The sequence below is a fragment of the Pituophis catenifer genome, unplaced genomic scaffold (genome assembly GCF_029215685.1).
Source record: "Pituophis catenifer annectens isolate HBS135680 unplaced genomic scaffold, rPitCat1.0.hap2 SCAF_2, whole genome shotgun sequence".
Classification (NCBI taxonomy): domain Eukaryota; kingdom Metazoa; phylum Chordata; class Lepidosauria; order Squamata; family Colubridae; genus Pituophis; species Pituophis catenifer.
Genome location: NW_027256882.1, coordinates 227,603,445 through 227,623,800, shown reverse-complemented (window position 1 = coordinate 227,623,800; position 20,356 = coordinate 227,603,445). Strand labels below are relative to the sequence as shown.

At 43.7% G+C, this 20,356-nt stretch overlaps 1 protein-coding gene across 1 annotated transcript in view; it reads left to right on the top strand.

Moving 5' to 3' along the window:
- The window catches only part of LOC139311212 (transient receptor potential cation channel subfamily M member 3-like), a 263,336-nt gene that overhangs the window by 17,774 nt on the left and 225,206 nt on the right, over window positions 1-20,356 (top strand). The gene's annotated exons all lie outside the window — the stretch shown is intronic.

Genomic DNA, 20,356 nt, shown 5'->3' with positions numbered 1-20,356 from the left:
ATAGTACCTTCAGCTTGAAGAATCTGCTACAGGGAGTCCTCATTTAGCGACTACAGTTGGAACCAGCAACTCAGTTGCTAAATGAAATGGTTGAGGAGTGAAACTGCATCTATGATAATGATCTTACTTCAAGTTTTCCTTTGCTTTACAAAGCTGCAAAGGTAATAAATGCAAGGATTGGTCACATTTCTTTTTCATTTATTTATTAGTTTGATTTATATGCCGCCCTTCTCCGGAGACTCAGGGCGGCTTACAATGCTTTTAAGCAATAGCCTTCATACTTTTGTATATACCTGGTTAGTAGGGCTTTTTGGCCCCCCCAAGCGGTGTTCTATTTTATACAAAGTCAGCTTATTGCCCCCACAAACTGGGTCCTCATTTTACCTACCTTGGAAGGATAGAAGGCTGAGTCAACCTTGAGCCTGGTGAGAATTGAACTTGCAGTAATTGCAGGCAGCTGGCAGCTAAATACTACTTTAACAGTAGTTTAGTCCACTGCAACACCAGGCTCTTCATCACTATTGTAACTGAACACTAAACAAATGCTGCCTGCATTCCTGTTATTTTCAAAAAAGCTGCTAGATTTTGGGCAGTTCATTCAGGAATAGATCAGAATTATCTTCTGAAAAAGCTATTCTGTGATATTTTAAGGTATATCTTTTATGGATAGCTTATACATTGATTTTCAGTACTTTTGCTTGATGGATATGAAAAAAGATATGCTTTGTAAAATGTCACTGGGCCCCTACTATTTGTGATATTTTTACCATATTGTATATTTGCTTATTTTATACAAATAAAATATTTATTTATTTAACAAATTTATATGGCTGCTCAACTCATACCCAGTGACCCTTTGGTGGTTTACAACATTAAAACCCACAACATATAACCTTATCTCTTTGCCCCCTGTGACAGCAGCAAACATACTCACACCAGTTGATAGCTCTGTATCTGATGTGGACAGAATAACCTCTTTAGGGCTTCTAGAAAAGTGACAAAAAGTGACATTCCTCTCTGAAGGAATGATATTCCATAGTGAGGGAACCACAACCCAGAAGACCCTTTTTCTCAAAGGAACCCGTAACATGCCCTGCCTTCTCATCCTCTTGGACTATGTAAATGTGACTGGGAGAAACCAGTCCTTTAAATAACCTGTTCCCAAGCCATGTAGAGTTTTAAAGGTGATAACCAGCACATTGAATTGCATCCAGAAACAAATCAGCAACCAATGTAGTTCCCACAAAAGAGATAACACATGCATAAATCTTGGTTTGCGCAAAACTTTGCAGGCCTTTGTATTTTGAACCAATTGAAGCTTCTGGATACTTTTCAAGATTAGCCCCATGTGGAGAGCATTACAATAATCCAAACAGGACATAAGCAGTGTGTACGTGACTGTGAGAAGGCCACACTTGTCCTTGAATGGATGTAAATTTGGAAGATCTTCATTTGAAGATCTTCCAAAGAATTTCACATAATCTCTTTGATCCATCTTATTCCCTTTCTGTATATACCAAAGTTTAGGCCAAACAGTCATGACCCATGTTTGTTGATTTTTGTTGTAATTCTGTTACTAAAAATGTTTCAGTATAGTCTTCCCATCCTCTTAATTTCAATGCCTTTGCTGGATCCTGTCTATGATTACTGTTGAATATTCTTAACTTAGCTATAAATTTTCCTGCAATTCTTCTGAACTTCCTGAAAAGATCTCTCATTTTCTTTTCTAATATAGATTTCCAATCATTATTGCTGATATCTTCCCTTGTCTTTCTTGCTTTATGTTGAAATAATGTGTTTCTGTCATTGTTATGTCCTTCTAATTGCCTATGTCTTTAACCCGCTGTCTTGCATTGACTTTCATGACATATTCTTGAAAGCCACTTGGATCTTTTTACTTTTTGAAATTCCAGGAAAAATATCAAGTCTTTAATTTCTTTCCATAACTACCTGATTACCTTTTCATAAATTGACTTAAATTGATCTTGTATACTAACTGCATGTTTTCCAAATTATATGTTAAAAGCAAATCTTCTCTCCCTGTGTGTTGGGAGAAATATCCATCTGGTTCAGTTCCAAGCCAGGAGAAAGACACTGGAAACATGGAGGTTGATTGGATCATTTAATGATGAAGCAAAACCACCAAGCACATGTGATTCTGGATAGCTGATCACATGGAGTTAAGAGTGAGGGGGTTTTATACCTTCTCTTGGGCTTTGCACTTGAATTTCCTGTCCCTGTGCAAGAATTTGTATTCTATTGGCTGTTGTCAAACTCCCATGGAATCATGTGGGGTCATGTTTGTCTGAGCCAAGTTTGGTTGAAGTGTGCTGGATGATGCAATGTCCTTAGGAGATTGTGCAATGTAGTGAACTCTGCTGCTAGATAATCCTATTATGTCCTGGAGGGTCATGTCTTAATTCCATCACCCTGGAGCTGAAGGTCTTTTGTTTTGTATAAATGTTGGCCCAGTCTTTAATGGGCACAAAATATCTGCTGGGGGGAGGGAGCTGGGGCTTGGAGTTTCTGTCTCCCTTAAGATTTTTATTTCTCTTTTAGGAGAAATATTTTATCCTGCCTTTTTATATAATAATTAATATTATTTTATAATATTAATTAGCATGTTAAAAATGAGGATATATCTAGCAAATAAGCAGCCAGTGCACAAGAGAAAAAAGAATTTGACTATTAATTTTAAAATTTAATCTGCCTTGATATTTGCAACCTTGGCTACTAAATACATTTTTCTCTTGATTACTGATAAGTAATTTTCAGGCTACAAAATAATGTATCGGGGAGCAGGAAATAGATTATAAGAATGTACATGTCATTAAAAACAGTTTCACGAAGCTAACAAAAAGAAGTAAACACATTCACAGTCTACAGAGCTATAGTCACTCTCCAGTCTTCCAAGCCATAGCATGAAGAATTAGGATTTTTTTTCCTAATGAAATTAAACAATTCATAGTGGAGTAGAATATAGTTACTGAATAAATGCTTTATGTTATTTATATCTGTCTCATATTTATCATAGGAAGCTAAACTTGAACAGGATTTGTAATGTTGCTGGCATGGTTATAATTATTAGCATGGTAGGATTTATTCCTTGGGGCATGACATCCCTGCAGGCAGATGATAGCATTTTTTTCTACCTATCTTATGTCAACACCTGTTGAGGTTTAATCAAGCAAACAATTTGTGTTACCTTGGCATTGTATATTATATAGATTCAAGGAACATGCCTCTTAAGATATGTGGGGTCAAAATGATTAATAGATAGTAAGGAGGTTCTTTTTTTCTCTGTGATGAATAATAAAAAGAGAGGAGCAGAGAAGCCAGCCTTATTTAAATTGAGTATAGATATCAAAGGTAGATTTAGCAAAACTGTAATAAAAGTGTTAATAAAGGAGAACATTTGTAGCTCAGGCTTGATATGAGCTTGCTTGTTTTCTTGCAGACATTTCATTACTCAAACTAGGTAACATTATCAGTGCTAGTAAGAAGTGCAGTTTGCTGTCAGTGTAATAAACATGTTCTGGAAGATACCTTCTTGCCTTATGTATCTTCCTTGGAAGGTACCATTATAATTTTACTTAGATCTAACTGGAAAAATGTAATGATAAAATAATTACCAACATCAATCAAAATTGATGTTGTGGAAATTGATTATAGAAATAAAGAATTTACCTAAAATTGCTTTGGTGTAGATCCCTTAAGAGCTTACCAGAGTCAGAGAAATTATAAGACAATTTTTAATATTAGTGGGTGTGATTCACAAGCTTCTGTTATCTGCACATTTTGTATAATAGAAAACAATGAATCATATAGTTTTAATTTCATATCCCATGAAAGTAATTCCCATAGATTAGTGGCACACTCTGCTTTTTTATATCAAAGTAGTGATATTGGGTGGAAAGTTAAACCATTGATGATCTCATCATAATAAATTTATAACTCTGCCCTACATTTACTGTTGCTTCTTCAGTTTTATAATTCCTAGTCACTGCTCCTCCCTCTCTTTGGTGTATTTCTCTTCTCCAGTGTGCTGAGGTAGAGAATCCAGGAATAGGTGTTGACTCTGCTTCTCTGCCTTGAAACTGATCTTGTCATCTTGTTGTAATGCCTCCCTTGCCTAGTGACCTCCCAGTTTTGGCTCAGTCTTCAGCCAGTTGAGACATAGAGAAGAAACTGCTTCACCTTTAATTCCTTGATTCTCTTCAACAAACTGTGAGAAAAATAGGGGAAATTCCTTAAAGATTACAAGAAAGCAATCCGGGTGGCTTTCTGGTCCGCTGGTTAGCCGCCACACCAGCTAAATCTGACAGCTGATTTTCCATTCCTGTGCTTTAGTGAAGGGGGGCTTGACTCCAATCCGGCTCAAGCTAATGAGCCGAGGTCCCTGGTACTGTGTCACATCGCAGCGGAGGGGACTCAATCACTGTCCGGATCAGTCTGGTCACACTGACTTCGCCAGATGCAAGTGAGATGCTCTGGATTTGCCAGAGGCAAGCGAAAGTTCCCCCTGAGGACGTAAGATCCCATCAGGACATTAATAAATTGGTGGCTACCGTTGAATTCTCAATCAATGCCACCCTGAATGCGGCAAAGTTTGCCTCTAGATCCATCGCTTCCTCAGTGACAGCCAATCGCCTGCTTGGCTTTGACATTGGCAGGCTGACACCAGGAACAATTGGAAGTTGGCCTCAGCTCCCTTTCAGGGCAGCAAGTTGTTTGGGGAGGCTCTGGACACCATCTTGGTTGGGACCTGCCTTCCCTGTACAGACGAGTTGACCGTTGGCCCTTGCCCTATTTTCGGAGGCAGCCCTTTTGGCCCATGGACACGGGACTCGATTCTAATCATCTCCAGAGGCCTTGCCTTAGCAGGCAGGACAGATAGCTGGACAGGTCTGGATTTCGGAACCGACAACCGTTCCAGGGCAAGCGGCCATTTTGTGGCTTAGGAAGTCACTCCTTTCATTGATCCAGGTGACTGCAAGTCCAATCTGCCCATTGGTGGCCAGCTGGACCTCTTTGCCTATCAATGGGGGGCTACAACAACAGACATTTGGGTCCTCACTACAATGAGGTTCGGCTTCGCACTCAAATAGGAGCCTGAGTGGCGCAGCAGACTAATGCTACTGTTAAAGGTAGTATTTAACTTCCAGCTGCCTGCAATTACTGCAAGTTCAATTCTCACCAGGCTCAAGGTTGACTCAGCCTTCCATCCTTTCTAAGGTAGGTAAAATGAGGTTTGTGGAAGCAATAAGCTGACTTTGTATAAAATATACAAAAGTATGAAGGCTATTGCTTAATGCATTGTAAGCCGCCCTGAGTCTCTGGAGAAGGGCGGCATATAAATAATAAAAAAAAATTCTCTCCACACCCCCGAGATTCTTTATACGTTGTCCCGTGTCAAAGACACAACCAAAAGAGGCCTCATGGAGACAGCTATTCAACATTTGCTGGATATCCAGGCTATTCAACAGGTCCCACAGGACCAATAGGGGCAGCGATTTTATTCCATCTTGTTCATGGTCCCAAAGAGCTCGGGGTGGTGGTGGAGAGCAATTGTAGATCTGAAGAGATTGAACAAGTACCTCACCTACAAGCGATTCAAGATGCAGCCCCTCCAGTCAATACTGGAGAGCATACGGGAGGGCGACTTCCTCACATCTATAGATCTTACAGAAGCATACCTCCACGTGCCCATCTTGCCAGACCACCAGAGGTTCCTCAGGTTCCACTATGTGGGCTAGCATTTCCAATACAGGGCCCTGCCATTCGACCTGCCGTCGGTGCCCAGGACGTTTACCAAGCTATTGGCAGTTATAGCGGCGCATCTCCGGGTACAACCAATCCGAGTCCAGTGTTACTGGATGATATTCTGAGCCAGTCCTCCTCTGGCCCAGGGCGAAGGAGGACCTACAGACAATGATTCAGGTACTCCAGGACCACAGCTTTTTGATCAACATCAGAAAAAGCCATCTCTCTCCGACCAACCAATTACTCCACCTGGGAGCAATCATAGACATGACATTGTGCAGGGTCTCCCTTTCCCTAGAGAGACAAACCAGCTTGCAGTCCTTACAGAATGAAGGTACAGTATCCCTGGCAGTCCTATTGCAACTCCTGGGCAAGATGGTTTCCTGCATACACATTGTACCATGGGCACATTTACATGCCAGGGCCCTCCAATGATTCCTCCTGTCTTACCAAAGGTCCGGCAGGAGCAACTCACCAGTGAGAGTCCGAATCCTGCAGGAAGTGCTGCAGTCCTTCCAATGGTGGATGTCCCAGGCCATTACCAGAGGATGCCTGTTCAAGGAGCCCGACCGTCTAACCATCATGACAGACGCCAGCCTCTTTGGCTGGGGGGCCCATCTCCAGTCATTGATAGCTCAGGGACAGTGAGCCCAGGCAGACCTGAGCCACAATATCAACTGGCTGTAGCTCAAGGCAGCACATCTGCCTTGAGCTACACCTGGCCCTCAGGAGGTTCCAGGGCACTGTGCCCGGACAGCACGTTCTGGTCTTGATGGACAATGTGGCCACCAAGGCCCATATCAACTGCCAAGGGGGTATCCATTCCAGGTCCCTCATGCAAGAGGCTGAACAACTGGGCCTCTGAGTAGAGAGACACCTTCGGTCCCTCAGGGCAGAACATATTTCCAGATTGACAAATGTGCAGGCGGAGTGGCACCTGCATCCGACATTATTCGAGGAGCTGATGGGTCACTTTGGCCTTCCGGTCATGGACCTGTTCGCTACTCTGGACAATAGACAGCTACCCAAGTTCTTTGCCAGGTTTGCATCACCAGGTGCGGAGGGGTTCAATGCTCTCCACAGTCCATGGCCCCGAGGACTCCTATATGCCTTTCCTCCTCTTCCCCTCATCTCAAGGGTGATTTGGAAGGTGTTGGCGGAGAATCTTCTTCTTGCCCTCACTGGCCCAGAAGGCCATGGTTTGCCAACCTTATCAACCTGTTGGTGGACAGACCATGGAGGAAACCACTGGACAGAATCTACCTTAGTCAGGGGGCCTTGATCCACCCGGACCTTCAATGGCTCTAACTGACCGCCTGGCATTTGAGTGAAGACTTCTGAGCTGGGCAATTACTCCTCCAGGGTGATTTAAACTATACAGGCCTCCAGGAGGCCTTCCACCAACAGGATATACGATGCGACTTGGAAAGGGCTGAGATTGGTCACACTGCACTTCCTAACCTGCAAGGTGGCCTTCCTGGTAGCCATCACATCAGCTATACGGATTTCAGAACTGGCAGCCCTCTATGTCAGGAAGGACCTCTGTATCTTCCACTCTGACAGGGTGGTCCTGTTGTTGGACCCCTCCTTCGTCCCCAAGGTGAATTTCTGGTTCCATAGGGCCCAGGAACTGATTCTGTCTGACTTCTGCCCGGGGACAAAACACATCCTGGAGAAGAGATGGCACACCTTGGATGTTAGGAGGGCCCTCCATATATATATTAAGATGACTTCCTCAGGAAGACAGAGTCCCTGTTCGTTTCCTTCCAGCCCTCTATGCTGGGCAACAGGGTCATCTACTGTGGGACAGTGGATTTGGGCATACATCGCCAAGGCCTACAAACTCTAGGCCCTTCCATTGCCTCAGCGAGTAACAGCCCATTCCACCAGGAGCGTGGCCACGACAGCAGCGTGGGCAACACAGGCCTCTATAGAGGAAGTCTGTCGAGCAGCGACATGGTTCTCTCCATCCCCTTTCATCAGACATTACAAGCTGGATGCCTTCGCTTCGGCTGAAGTGGCATTTGGCAGGTGAGTCCTCCAGAGGGCCCACACTGAACAGGGACTTAGGACCAGGCTGCTTTCCACCTGTATGACAAGCCAGCTTTGGTATGTCCCATTCCTGGATTTTCTACCTCAGCACACTAGAGAAGGGATGTTGGTCCTACCTGATATGCTCCTCAGTGTGCTGAGAGAGAGTCCAGCCCCACCCTGACAAATGTCTGGTCCACAGTCTGGGAGGGGCTAATGTTTTCACAGGTCACAAGCCTAGTCACTTGCTATGTCTTTGCCGAAACTGGAAGGTCACCAGGCAAGGGAGGTGTCACCAAAAATATGACATGCTCAGTCTCCAGGCAGAGAAGCAGAGTCAACACCCATTCCTGGGTTCTCTCTCAGCACACCGAGAAGGAACGTATCAGGTAAGACCAACACCACTTCTATAGTGAAGAATGTCTCATAGATAATAACATTCTATCACTATTTATGCTAGTTAAAATATTTGAAATTATTCAAGTAAATGGTTCAGATAAAAATAGTGGGGATCTCTTCTGCATGGTACCCCACAGGTGTTGCATTATTCAAGAAGCATCCGGATTGCAGCTTTGAGGTTTTTCTACATTCAGAACTAATCTGAGAACCTAGAACTTTTAAAAACTTTTAATCGGCTTCTAAGGATTGCAGAGGGCATGCATTACCATCATTGAAGAAGGCAAGCTTGAGATTAAAATGTTTGCCTCCCTTTTTTCTCCTATGTTTTTCTTTAGTAGACCATGTGATTAATTCTACTGGAAGCTTAATATCCATTAATATGTTCTGTGAAGAGATAGAAAGGCAAGCCCTGATCATTGTATTTACTACTACAGATTAGAATTTCAGTTGGGCTTTAAAAAAAACCCATCCTTCTTTATGCTCATTTTGCCATCAACTCAGAGTAGTTTTATATAGGAAACTTCCTGAATTTTAGCATCATTAACAACAAACAAGGTAGGTCGGTAGGCAGATAGGGCTGAAAGAGCATTTAATGTATGCCACAAACCTTTATATATCTGTTTTATTACCAAATTAATAAAGGTAGAAGAATTAAAGTGTTTAAGAACAATAAGATCAATTATGTTTGACTTAGCAGACAATACATCTGGAATTGTGGGTACAAAGATGATCAGTTTGGGCTTTATCTCTTGAATTCTAGAGATTTTTTAAAAACAAAAGTCTACACCAGCTCTTTGCTATGCATGAAATGGAAATACATTTTATTTCAAGCCCAGAACAAATCACTGGGTTTTGGAAGTTTTGCCAAACTGCTTGATTTGACCATATTTGTTTGACCAAATAAAGAATATTTTGATTGTTCTAAGTTTCAGACAGTGGAAACTGGTGGTGGCTGCCAATGTAGGTCTTAGTTCTGCCTTCCTCTATGCCTAAAGAACAACATTGTTGCTGGTCCCAATGTATATATATCCCTCACTATTTTTCCCATTGTTTGAAGAAGTCTGCCTGATTACTAAGTCTGCCTTAGTGAAGTACTATCTTCTCCATTGTGCTGGGGAAGATCAGCCAGGAATGGGTGGAACTCTGCTTCTCTGCTTGGAGACTGAGTCTATTTTTGTTGGCCATGCCTCCCTTGCCTGGGTGTTCCCCAGTTCGACTTGGTCTTCCACGAGTAGAGACTGAGAAACAGGAGGCTCACCCATTCCTGAAATTTTCCACCATGGGACATCTGCAAAACTTGAATTTCTTTACCGAGCAAGGCTCGGCAATCGCAGCGATCTGGGGGGTGACTGGTCTGCTGGTAACCCTCCCTTCCAGCTTACAAATCAGCCGAGATCCCCGCTGATCCTGCGCTTAGCGGAGGGAGCATTGCCTGCTAAAGTGCTGCCTCTGGCAAGAGTCTGTGAACACAGAAGGGGACTCAGTCCCTGCCTAGCGCCGTCTAGGCATACTGATGGCGGCAAACACTGCCTGCACCTCAAAAGCTGCAGCAGGAGCACTCATGATGAGCCAGTCTGCCCGATTTGCAAGGTGGAAAGCAGCTGACATGTTGGCATCATTACTGCCATGGCACGAGCGCTCTTTGTGAGCCAGGCTGCCTGAATTTCAAGTGGAAGCGGCTGCTGTGTTCGATGATATCAGAGCCGTGGCAGGACAGCTCTTCGCAAGCCAGTCTGCCCATTACCACCTGGGAAGCGGCTGACGCATTAGGCGCCATTATAGCCATGGCAGGAGTGCTCTTAACGAGCCAGTCTGCCAGTTCACAACTAGAATGTGGCTGGCGCATTAGGAGCCTCTTGTCCATGCCTTAACGGTGGCTTGTTTGATCCTGGGTGCCGGCGGATAATCTCTAGCTGGTGCCTGAGACCTCCTTGCATGGGGCCACCTGCAGCGGACAGCATCAAAGGTTCCAGGACTCAGTTTCGGACTGACGCACCTGGCTTATCAGTTTTGACCTCTCTACACAGGCATTGTAGTCCACCTGTCGGCTCTTATCCCAGGTCCCAGGAATGGTCTCGGTTTCCCAAACCCTCTGCGGGATGCAACCCGTTAGGTTCTCAGGTAAGGAGGCCAGGGCGAGTACATCGTTCAGTCAGGCTGGCAATCCCGGGCCATGGTGTGCCACTGCACCAGCACCTACGGACCAGAGAGCTAGATCCTGTAGCCAAGAATTACAGTCACCTACGACGGCCTCACCATAGGTAGGCCAGGGGGGGGCACAGTATATCATTCAATTCCCCAAGGATGGCAACTGACTTACCTGGCAAGTATCTGCTGCTACTGGCCCAACCCAGTACACAGGATTGGGCTGACCACCTGGTGCTCCTGTCGAGTCCCGGGTGGGGATAATTCTCCCCCAGAATGATTCAGGTTATTTCGGCCTCAGGCAGGCCATTCTACTGGCAGTCAGGGCGAGCTGCCCAATTGTGGCTAGTTTGGATATCTGGCCTTGGAGTTCCCTTCCCAGCGGCCGACGGGCGCAGGTGCCTATGGACACCTGGACCACACAGTTTCCCATGGCACTCAAGCTACATAGCAGGACCCGGGAGAGCTCAGGAAGGCAGGTGCCCTTTGATATGGCCAGATGGCAGCCATAGGCAACGTCGGGACTGGCTGATAGGGGTTCTGGTTGGCTTCCTCACTCTTCTGGGTGTATTCCAGGAGCCACTGCACCCGTAGCTCTTTTTGTCACTTCTGGGTTGAGGTTTTTTTTGGCACTTGGGCCTAACAGGGTCCTCTCCCCCTTGGGGGGAACGGTATTCTTCCTTTTTCCTTGATTCTAGGTCTCCGACGGCGCCATGGTTACATATCACCTCAGGGTGGTTGGGTCAGCTGGGAAGTGTCTCACTGGCTTCCTTATGGCCTGGCATCTTGGCGGTTCCGTCCACAGTGCGGCCGCACTTGTGGCACATGAAGCAAGGTATTCAATTGGAGAGGTCAGTCGAGCTGTTGGTCTCCTTCTGTCTGTTCCCCTCCATCATTGGGGAGGGTTCGCCTGTTCTTCGGCTGAGTCTGTCTGGTACGGCGGCGCTTCTGGAGTGTTTGAGCTGGGCAGAGGACTTCAGACCAGACCTTTCCCTTCCGTACGACTAACTGGTTTCGGTAAGTCCCATTCCTGGCTGATCTTCCCCGGCACAATGGAGAAAGGGCATTGGTCCTACCTGATACACTCCTTCTCGGGGTATGGGGAAGATCAGCCAGCCCCACGCTGGTGGCAGTCTGGTCCATCGTCCGGGAGGGGCTTCTGTTTTCGCAGGTTGTGAGCCTCTTCATTGCTGCGCCCTCGTCGAACTGGGGAACACTCAGGCAAGGGAGGCATGGCCAACAAAAATAGACTCGGTCTCCAAGCAGAGAAGTGGAGTTCCACTCATTCCTGGCTGATCTTCCCCGCACCCCGAGAAGGAGCATATCAGGTAGGACCAACACCCCTTCTACTTCATCGATAAAAATTATTTGTTTAGCTAAGTTTTAATATACCTGGGTAAATTTTATAGCTTAGTCATATTTAAACTGTAGCACTTACCTACTTTTGTTTATCTCTTAATTTTTAAAACTCTTTTTAAAATTATTATTTTAATTTAATTTAAAGGTATAGGGTTTATTTTAAACATGCCCCTTGAAAGAGAGTGAAATTTATCTTTACTCAATTTAATAAAATCTATGGAGAAAAAAAGATTAAGTGGCAACTTTACTGAATTTTCACTGATGCTATTGTATAATTCTTCCATATAGTTCTGTTCTTGTTATTTATAGTTAAAATAACCCTGTTGGAAACTTATTTGCATTCTGGAATAGTTTGAAATTAATACAGTATGTGACTTTGACCAGCAGTTTAACACAGCAGGAGAATTTGTGTTTTTGTATCATATTCTTCTAAACAAATATTTTTGTTAAAGCAATAATTGATCTTGTTAAAGATTAAGATAATTTTCTCTGTAAGGAAATAAAAGACAATACCATAATGCCAAATAATGTGCTTTGTTACAGATTTTATTTCATCCTTTAAATTTTAAATCATTTCAGAGATGATGATGCTTTTGTGCAAAGGTGTATATATTCTCTCTCTCAATTTCTTTTCTGTATTGAGTTGTGGTGTAATTTGAATAGGGATAAATATAGTTTACATAAATATAGTTATAAATAAAGATAATACAAAACCAAAGTTCAATTATGGTATCATCTTTCTGTTAGAGTAGTCATTCATGCTAAACTTTTCTGATAAGCTTCTTAAAATGTTGTTTTTGTCTAAAGAAGCATATTTTATTCCAGATGATAAATATTGCTTATTTTCCGGAAATGGAAATACATGTTAAATTCTCCAGCTAGAACTTGGGTGTATTTTACTTGAGGCTCAAATATAACTGCCAGTAGAAATATTGGCTTAAAAAAATTGGAGTGGTGGGGTAACTAGCCTTACAGACAGACACATATTGGAAAAAAAGTAAATGACTAAACAATTGTAGTCACACTGTTCAGAGTTACAATGTCACTGAAAAAAGTAACTTTTGACTAGTCCTCGTGCTTATGACCAGTGGTGGGATTCAAATAATCCCACCAGTGGTTCGCCAAAAATGCGTGCGTGTGCACACACAGCTTCTGTGCATGTGTGCGCATACACAGCTTCCACTCGTGTGTGTGCACACACAGAGCTGCGTGTGTGCCTGCATGGCTTCCATGCATGCACACACACGCTTGGCTTCCACGCACGGCTTCTGCACATGCGTGGCTTCCGCCACGCGATCGAGGCTCGACTGAGCAGCCTTTTGGGGCCTGCTCCCTTCCATCTCTGCTCTCCCAGGCAGTGGCTGCTTCTCTCCGAACTGCCAGGAGAGCGCCTTGTGCAATTTAGCAGCTATGAGCCTCCACTTTCCTCTAAGTCCCATCATGGAACTTAAAGGAAAGCGGCGGGTCACAGCTGCTAAATTGCACAAGATGCTCTCCCAGCAAGAGCAGCAGTGGAGAGAAACAGCTGCCGACCCAGAGAGCACATGGAACATCTCCACAAGCGACCGAGGCTCTGCAAGGGACGGAAGAAATGACTGCAAGATCTGCGCTACAGTGCTTTCCGGATGGGACTTCTTACAGGTAAGAAGAACCGTCTGGACTCCCGTCCATTCCCAAACTGCTTTGGTCCTCCTGCGCCCCCACCGCCCCATCGTGGCCCTTCTGCCTAGCGTAGCAGGCCGCAGGCCAAATAAATTGCTTCATCCAGGGGCCCATAGTTTGAGGCCAGAGTGGGGGCGGTAGTATGTGGGTGGAGCCCGTGGCAAGGCTGGAGCAGGGGAATGGCATGTTCCCCGACCTAGCCGAGGTGATCGTCGAGTGGGCAGAGGCTTCAGAGCAAGGCTGGAGCCGGGGAATGGCACATTCCTCAACCTGGCTGAGGTGACCGTCGAGCAGTTGGAGGCTCCAGGGCAAGGCCGGACCTGGGGAATCGCCCATCCCTGGGCCCCAACCAGAGGTGAAAGGCGGCATGCTTACATTTGGTGAGCAGAGCAGCTGAGGTGAGGTATGGACATTAGCTGGGCCGCGTGGTGAAGGCAAGATATATAGGGTGGGGTGTGGCAAGCAGGTGGGCAGGGCAAGTGGCGACTGGGCGAGAGGGTGGGCAGGGCGAGTGGTGACTAGGTGGGCGGGGCAAGCGGCGAGTGGGTGAGCAGGGGCAGGGCCAACCAGAGGTGGCATTTGCTTCTCCAAACTACTCAAAATTTCCGCTACCGGTTCGCCTGAACTGGTCCAAACCGGCTGAATATCACCTCTGCTTACAACCATCAGAACATTCCCATGGTCACATAATCAAAATTTGGGCACCTGGCAATTGGTATGTATCAAGGGCAATTGTCTTGGGGTCATGTGATTACCGATTGCAACCTTCTCAACTGGCTTCTGATAAGCAAAGTCAAGGGAGAAAGCAGATTTGCTTAATGACCACATGAGTTGCTTAACAACCTTGGCAAAAACGGTTGTAAAATCAAGCACAACTCACTCAATAACCACCTTGTTTATCAATGGAAATTCTGATCCCAAGTGTGGTTATAAGTCGAGGATAACTGTAATAGATCACCTAGCTCATCATAGGCTTACTCTCCAATCTGAATCAATGCTAGACTTGGATGAAGCCTGGAAACAGCCTGAAACTGAGACATTAGACCAAGTTATTTTGAAATGCCCCAACTACCATTTTTGGGGGGCAGAGTTAATCTCTCTTCTTATTACAAACTATTCAGAACACCCTCTATGGAGATTCTCAGTCATCCAGGTCATGGTTATCCTAAAGGTGCTTTTTTCAGGAGGCAACTGGACTTTCTGGTTTTTCTTTTAAGACGTTTTTCTTCTCATCCAAGAAACTTCTTCAGCTCTGACTGGATGGTGGGAAATTCTTGAGAGTATTCAGAACAGTCTCACATGGAAATCATGAATTACTTATCAAATGTTCAGGATTTGAAAGGCTTTAGAATTGTAGCCAAATTCTGTACCATCTCTTTTTGGAACTGGTTGCTTGCCCAGGTGTCCCTAGTTCAGGCATGTGATCTTGATGTTTAGTCTATCACCAATGTTTTAATAAACTTGTACTGTACATACTAATCTGTTTATTATTTGGAGAGGATAAACTGTAGGCTTTGTACATTACTAGTCTGGGGATAAGACTTTCTTTTGAGAGAACAAAGGTGATATGAGTTTAGCTATCTTGATTGCTGCTTATTACTGGAATAGATGAGTGTTGAGAGACCTAACCAAATATTAACATTTCTTAATGACTGGACTTATTTTCTTCTAGCTTGTGGGGAAAGAAACACTTCTGAAGCAGGTTTATCTTTGGAAATGTTAAATCTCTGAAAATCCATGGAAGTTGTATACAATTATTTGCAATGTATTCTTTCATGAAGCACATATTTCTTGCTTAAGTATAAATTTATTATTTTCATTCTCTTAGTAAGGACATTTATCAGGGCATTGGACTGACAGGCAGATGTTAAAAGATTAACAGTAAGAATGTGCTGGCTAAAGAATACTTAAGAGCACAGAGAATTCTGTACAAAGACTTCCATTTTGGGAGTTCATCCAGGCAGAGAAGAATCAGAGGATGAAATTAACATCAGAGGCTACCCTGTTTTTCCCAAAATAAGACATCCCCTGATAATAAGCCCTATTGGGCTTTGAGTGCATGGCAATAAGGCCAAGCACTTATTTCAAGGTTCAAAAAAAAATATAAGACAGGGTCTTATTTTTGGGGAAACATGGTAGTCATTAAACTATATGTCTCCCTAAAGATGTAACTGTTCTATACAATGCAGAAAGTGTTACATGTAGTTTTTAATATATGACCACAACTAAGCATGAAATTATGGTCCTAAGATGTGCAGGTCATTAAGTAGGTCATCATGTGATCATTCCTGATTTTACAACTTTTTTCTGGTGGTTGTTAAGCAAACACTATGGTCATTAAGTGAATCCATTGTCTGCAATGGGCATTTTTTTTGCTAGAAACTAGAAGTAAATGCCAGTTTCTTGGAAACAAATACCATAAATCGTGGTCATATAACTGTGGGATGCTGCAAATGACTGTAGATGTGAGCACTCAAAATGCAATCATGTCTGGGGGGAAAGGGGTTGGAGCAATCAAAACTTTGAATCCAGGTCATAAGCAGTACTGGGGAGGTCTACTATAACTTTGAATAATCACTAGGCAACCAATCATAAGTCAAGAACTACCTGTTTAGAATATAATGGGATTATTCTCCAGTGTACTGCTTGAAGAATCCAAGCGTGGGTTGATTTCTGTCTATCTGCCCAGAGAATGAGTTGTTAGATTTTCTTGGCCACGCCTCCTCTACTCAGCTGAACCCGTTTTTCGACTCAGTCTGGCCTAGAGAGACGTAAAACTTTTTGCTCTAACAACTCAGATCTGAACTTGAAGTTCTCAGTTTGGATTCTCCAACAACTGCATTTAAGAGCTGATTATCACCAGGAACAGGTTTAAAGGGGAATTTTAGCACTGCACAGCCTTTGGCTGCCATAGTGGTACCGCAGCTGCCGGCAGGTGCACTGGTCTCTTCCGGTCTGCCTGGAACGACCGCCATCGCCTCACATCACTCGGCAACAGTCTGGAGTTCAACCCGTGCATCGAGGATTCTCCAGTTGTCACGGGTGCCTGCCTCCCCTGCAATTTCTTGCCACCGGTGTGTATGCTGTTTCTTCGGTCTGCCAGCACAACTGCCACCACCTCATCAGCTCAAAGGAGCTCAGGGTGGCTTTGGAGTCACTGTCTGGTTCACCGTGGCAAACTTCGAGGACTCAGGAGTTTTCCCGCACAGCGCTCGGAGAGCTGGATTTCCCACTCTCGCACTATTTTGAATTGCCAACAAGATGTGGCAAGGATTCCGGCTCAATGGCATTGCCACTTATTCATGTTTCTGCTTCCACAGCCATTTTGGGTATACTGGTTCTCCCTGCCTGGTCAGGTGTGACCGCCACCACTCTTCTGCTTGACAAAGTGACCAGCTCTGCATTGAAGACTGCAGACTGGTCTGTATAAACACGGTTTTTCAAAATGGCGGAGAGACCCCTTTTGTCCCCGGATAACAGGCAGGCTGATCTTTCTCCCAGGCCCACAGGGCAGAGGAATCTAGCCCCAGGAGCTCCAGGGCAACTGCCAGGGATGCTACAGGGAAGGGCAGATCTAAAACTATCCCTCTGCCCAAGAAGGCTTCATCTGCCTTGGATAAGGACGCCAAAAGGCACCACAAGGCACTGGAGAAGCTTTTCTTTAAAGACCAGCAACAGGCACAGCCTGACAAGGGCCCAACTGTCTCTCTTGCAGAGGCAGTTTTTTCTTGCTCTGTGCTGCCTGAACTTTCGCCTTAGCTTATTGAGGCTAGGCAACAAGACTGGTCACCAGAGGGCGCTGGTGAGCTGCAGCCTTCACTAACTGTTATGACAGTGGTTCTCAACCTTCCTAAAGCCGCGACCCATTAATACAGTTACTCATGTTGTGGTGACCCCCAACCAGGGGTAGCTTCTAAAATTTTTTACTATCAGACTTCCGGTTGGCTCCGCGAGCTTTGCTGACGCTCCTCTGTGGGCGCCCGATCCCTGGCACCATAAAAGCCCCAGAACAGCCGAAAAACAGCTGTCTGGGGCTTGGAAACCCTCTCCCCGGGCAAAAGGGAGAGAGAAGAGCTGACAGGCGGAGGTAGAGCCCCCCTAAATGCCCTAGGAGAAATCTTGGGGCGCGAAGGGTGAGAGCTCCCTAGAAGCCTGTCAATCTGCTCCGGACCTGGGACGACTCCGCTATTTAGCGGAGCTAGAAGCCGCGACCATTTCTGCTGAAAACAAGTGAGGGATTTTTAACATCTTCAATTGCTGCAGGCAGAACAAGCCAGGAGAAGTCAGACTGCAAGTATTCACACTTAACTCCAATGTTTTTTTTTATTGAAAAAGTTTTTCAAATACAAATTTTTCCCCCTTTTCCCCCCCCCGCTCCCTAACCCCCCCTCCCCCTCCCCTCCCCCCATAGCTTCTACAAGATGAAATCCAAATTAATATCACATTATATAACACTTTACCACCCTTTTACACCACCCCCTATGTGCTTAGCATTTCTTTCTAACATTATTATTATGTCCCCCATATACTATACATTTCAAAACAGCCTTTGGCTATAAAACTATATAATAGATCCTAATTTGGCATTTATTCTGCTCATAATCTACCCATTTCCTCCACCCCCATACATATATCTCTTAATTCAAATCTTTTAAGTATATTAATATCTAAGCATAACATCCCTTTTCCTAAACTAAGCAATCAGTAACGTTACCTATCACCTTGTACCGTATCAATTTTATTTCACCCACTTTCCTACAGGTCTACCATACATAATATATTTAATATCTTTATTCTTCTGCCCATATCACTAAAAGATAGTTCCATATATAAGTAAAACCCTCAAATGACTTTAAATTTGTATTCCATATAGTATCTTCTGTAATGTCTTTCAACTAGATTGTTAATTCCATCGACCATGTTAGGGTAACATCAAGTCCTGCTTCCAACAGTATTTTCAGTATCTTCAATTACCATCTGCCCCCATCATTAATAAGTATTTCTGTATATAACCCCCCCCCCCCCGAGTGACTTTATATTTATATTTATATTCCATATGGTATCTTCTGTGATGTCTTTTGTCTAGATTATTAATTCCGACAACCACGTTAGGGTAACAGCCAGATCATCTGCATGCCCCGATTCCATAGTTCTCTTGCCTTGTAGCTCAACATATATGTAATCCATTTTTCAGAGAGTCCAAAATAGAAAGTTCCAATCCGGTCAATCACAGGCCATCTTCCACATCCCAAAAACACCAGCACTGCAGAGATCTGTTATTCTTGTCAAAATAGTATAAGTCTGTAATTTGCCTCAGCTGTATTTTCATGTATCAGCCTTCTATAAATCCCGCTTATTTTATTTAGTCGTCTCTTAAATAACTGGCATTAATCTGTTGGCTAAAAAAGAATTGTAGTTTAAATTTTTTTAGTTTTGTAGAACCTGCTTCTTCTTTTCTTAACTTGTTGTGGTTTAGATCTCCACCCTGGTTGCCTTTCTTGGACTTGTATATCAGCTGATTGAATTACATGATGGTCTTTAACTTGATAAGACATCAAATCGAGATCCAAAGCCGCCTCTCTTGTATTTATAGGTGATCCAGCTATAGCCTCTGAAGGAGAATCCAAAAGCGGCTCATCCAAAAAGCCCTTTATAACTTGTCGTTTTTCCATTACCTCCATCTCCATCTGCTTGGCCTGGGTTTCAATCTCTTGTTCATTTTGCTTTTCTTTATCCCCCTCCTGTATTCCTGACACTGATAACATGCATGGAGATGTTGGGCCCATTTTAAAAACCTTGTAGTAAAATTCTTCCGCTTTTTCAACAGTGTTTAATTGATATCTTTCTCCTTGATATCTCAATATTATACCAACTGGAGCATCCCACCTAAATGGGATGTTTTGTTTCTTTAGCTCAGTCACCAAAAATCCAAAGTCCTTTCTATCTTTTAACATCTTGGACGGCAGCTCTTTATATATCTAGATCTTCATTCCATTCATTTCTAGAGTGGAGTTAAAAGACTTTTGCACAATATCATTTCTTATTCCTTTATCAGTAAAATAAATCACCACATCTCTAGGCAATTGTCTTTGCTTTGCCACCCAAGAATTTACTCTGTAGACCTTATCAATCTTACAGAGTACTTCTTCAACGCTGACCTTTAAGATCACAGCCAGAACTTCAGCAGACATCTTTCTCAAGTCTCTGTTATTTTCCTGTATTCCTCTCATTCTGATTGCAAATTCCATGGATCTAAATTGCATCATTGTAACTTCATTTTCAATCCTTTGCTTTATATTATCTGCATTGTAAGTCGTGTGATCAGCTTTCTTCATTTTAGACTCTACTTCTGAGCTATTTTCTTGAATCATTGTCAAATCATTTTCAATTCTTTGTATTTTATTATCCAGATTATGAATCTTATAATCAGCTTCCTTCATTTTAGACTCTATTTCTAAATTGATATCTTTATCCATCTTTAGAATTATTTCTGAGAAGCTTTTCAAAGCTGTTACAATATATCGCTTCAGGTTATCATACTTTTGTTGAACCAACTCTTTAATTTCCTGTCTAAATTTTTCAAGATTCTGGTTCATAATCTCATCATGTCTTGCCATCTCCTCCACAACAAATTCCTTTAAATTTTTAAAACCATGCTTCTGCATCTGCAAGCTCAAAAATTGCTCTTGTGATTTATAAATGGGGGAGCCCCCCCCCCCACAGCTTGGTTGTCTGGCTTTGTCAGTTTTAACGCCATCCTGCCACACAAACAGACTCTTTTTAAAGAAAAAGTCTTCTCTCCACTCAATATCAATATCAAGTCTCTAAGAAAGGAAGAAGCACGAAACAGAAATTTTTCTCTTCCCTTGTAGCCAGCGCTATCGCTTCAGATACTTTGTAGCAAGTTAAACCATTCAAATGGAAAGACTTTCGCTTTCAGCTTTCTTCTCAAGCCTCAGCCAGCCGCCATTTTTGCCTGATTAGGATGGCCAACCAC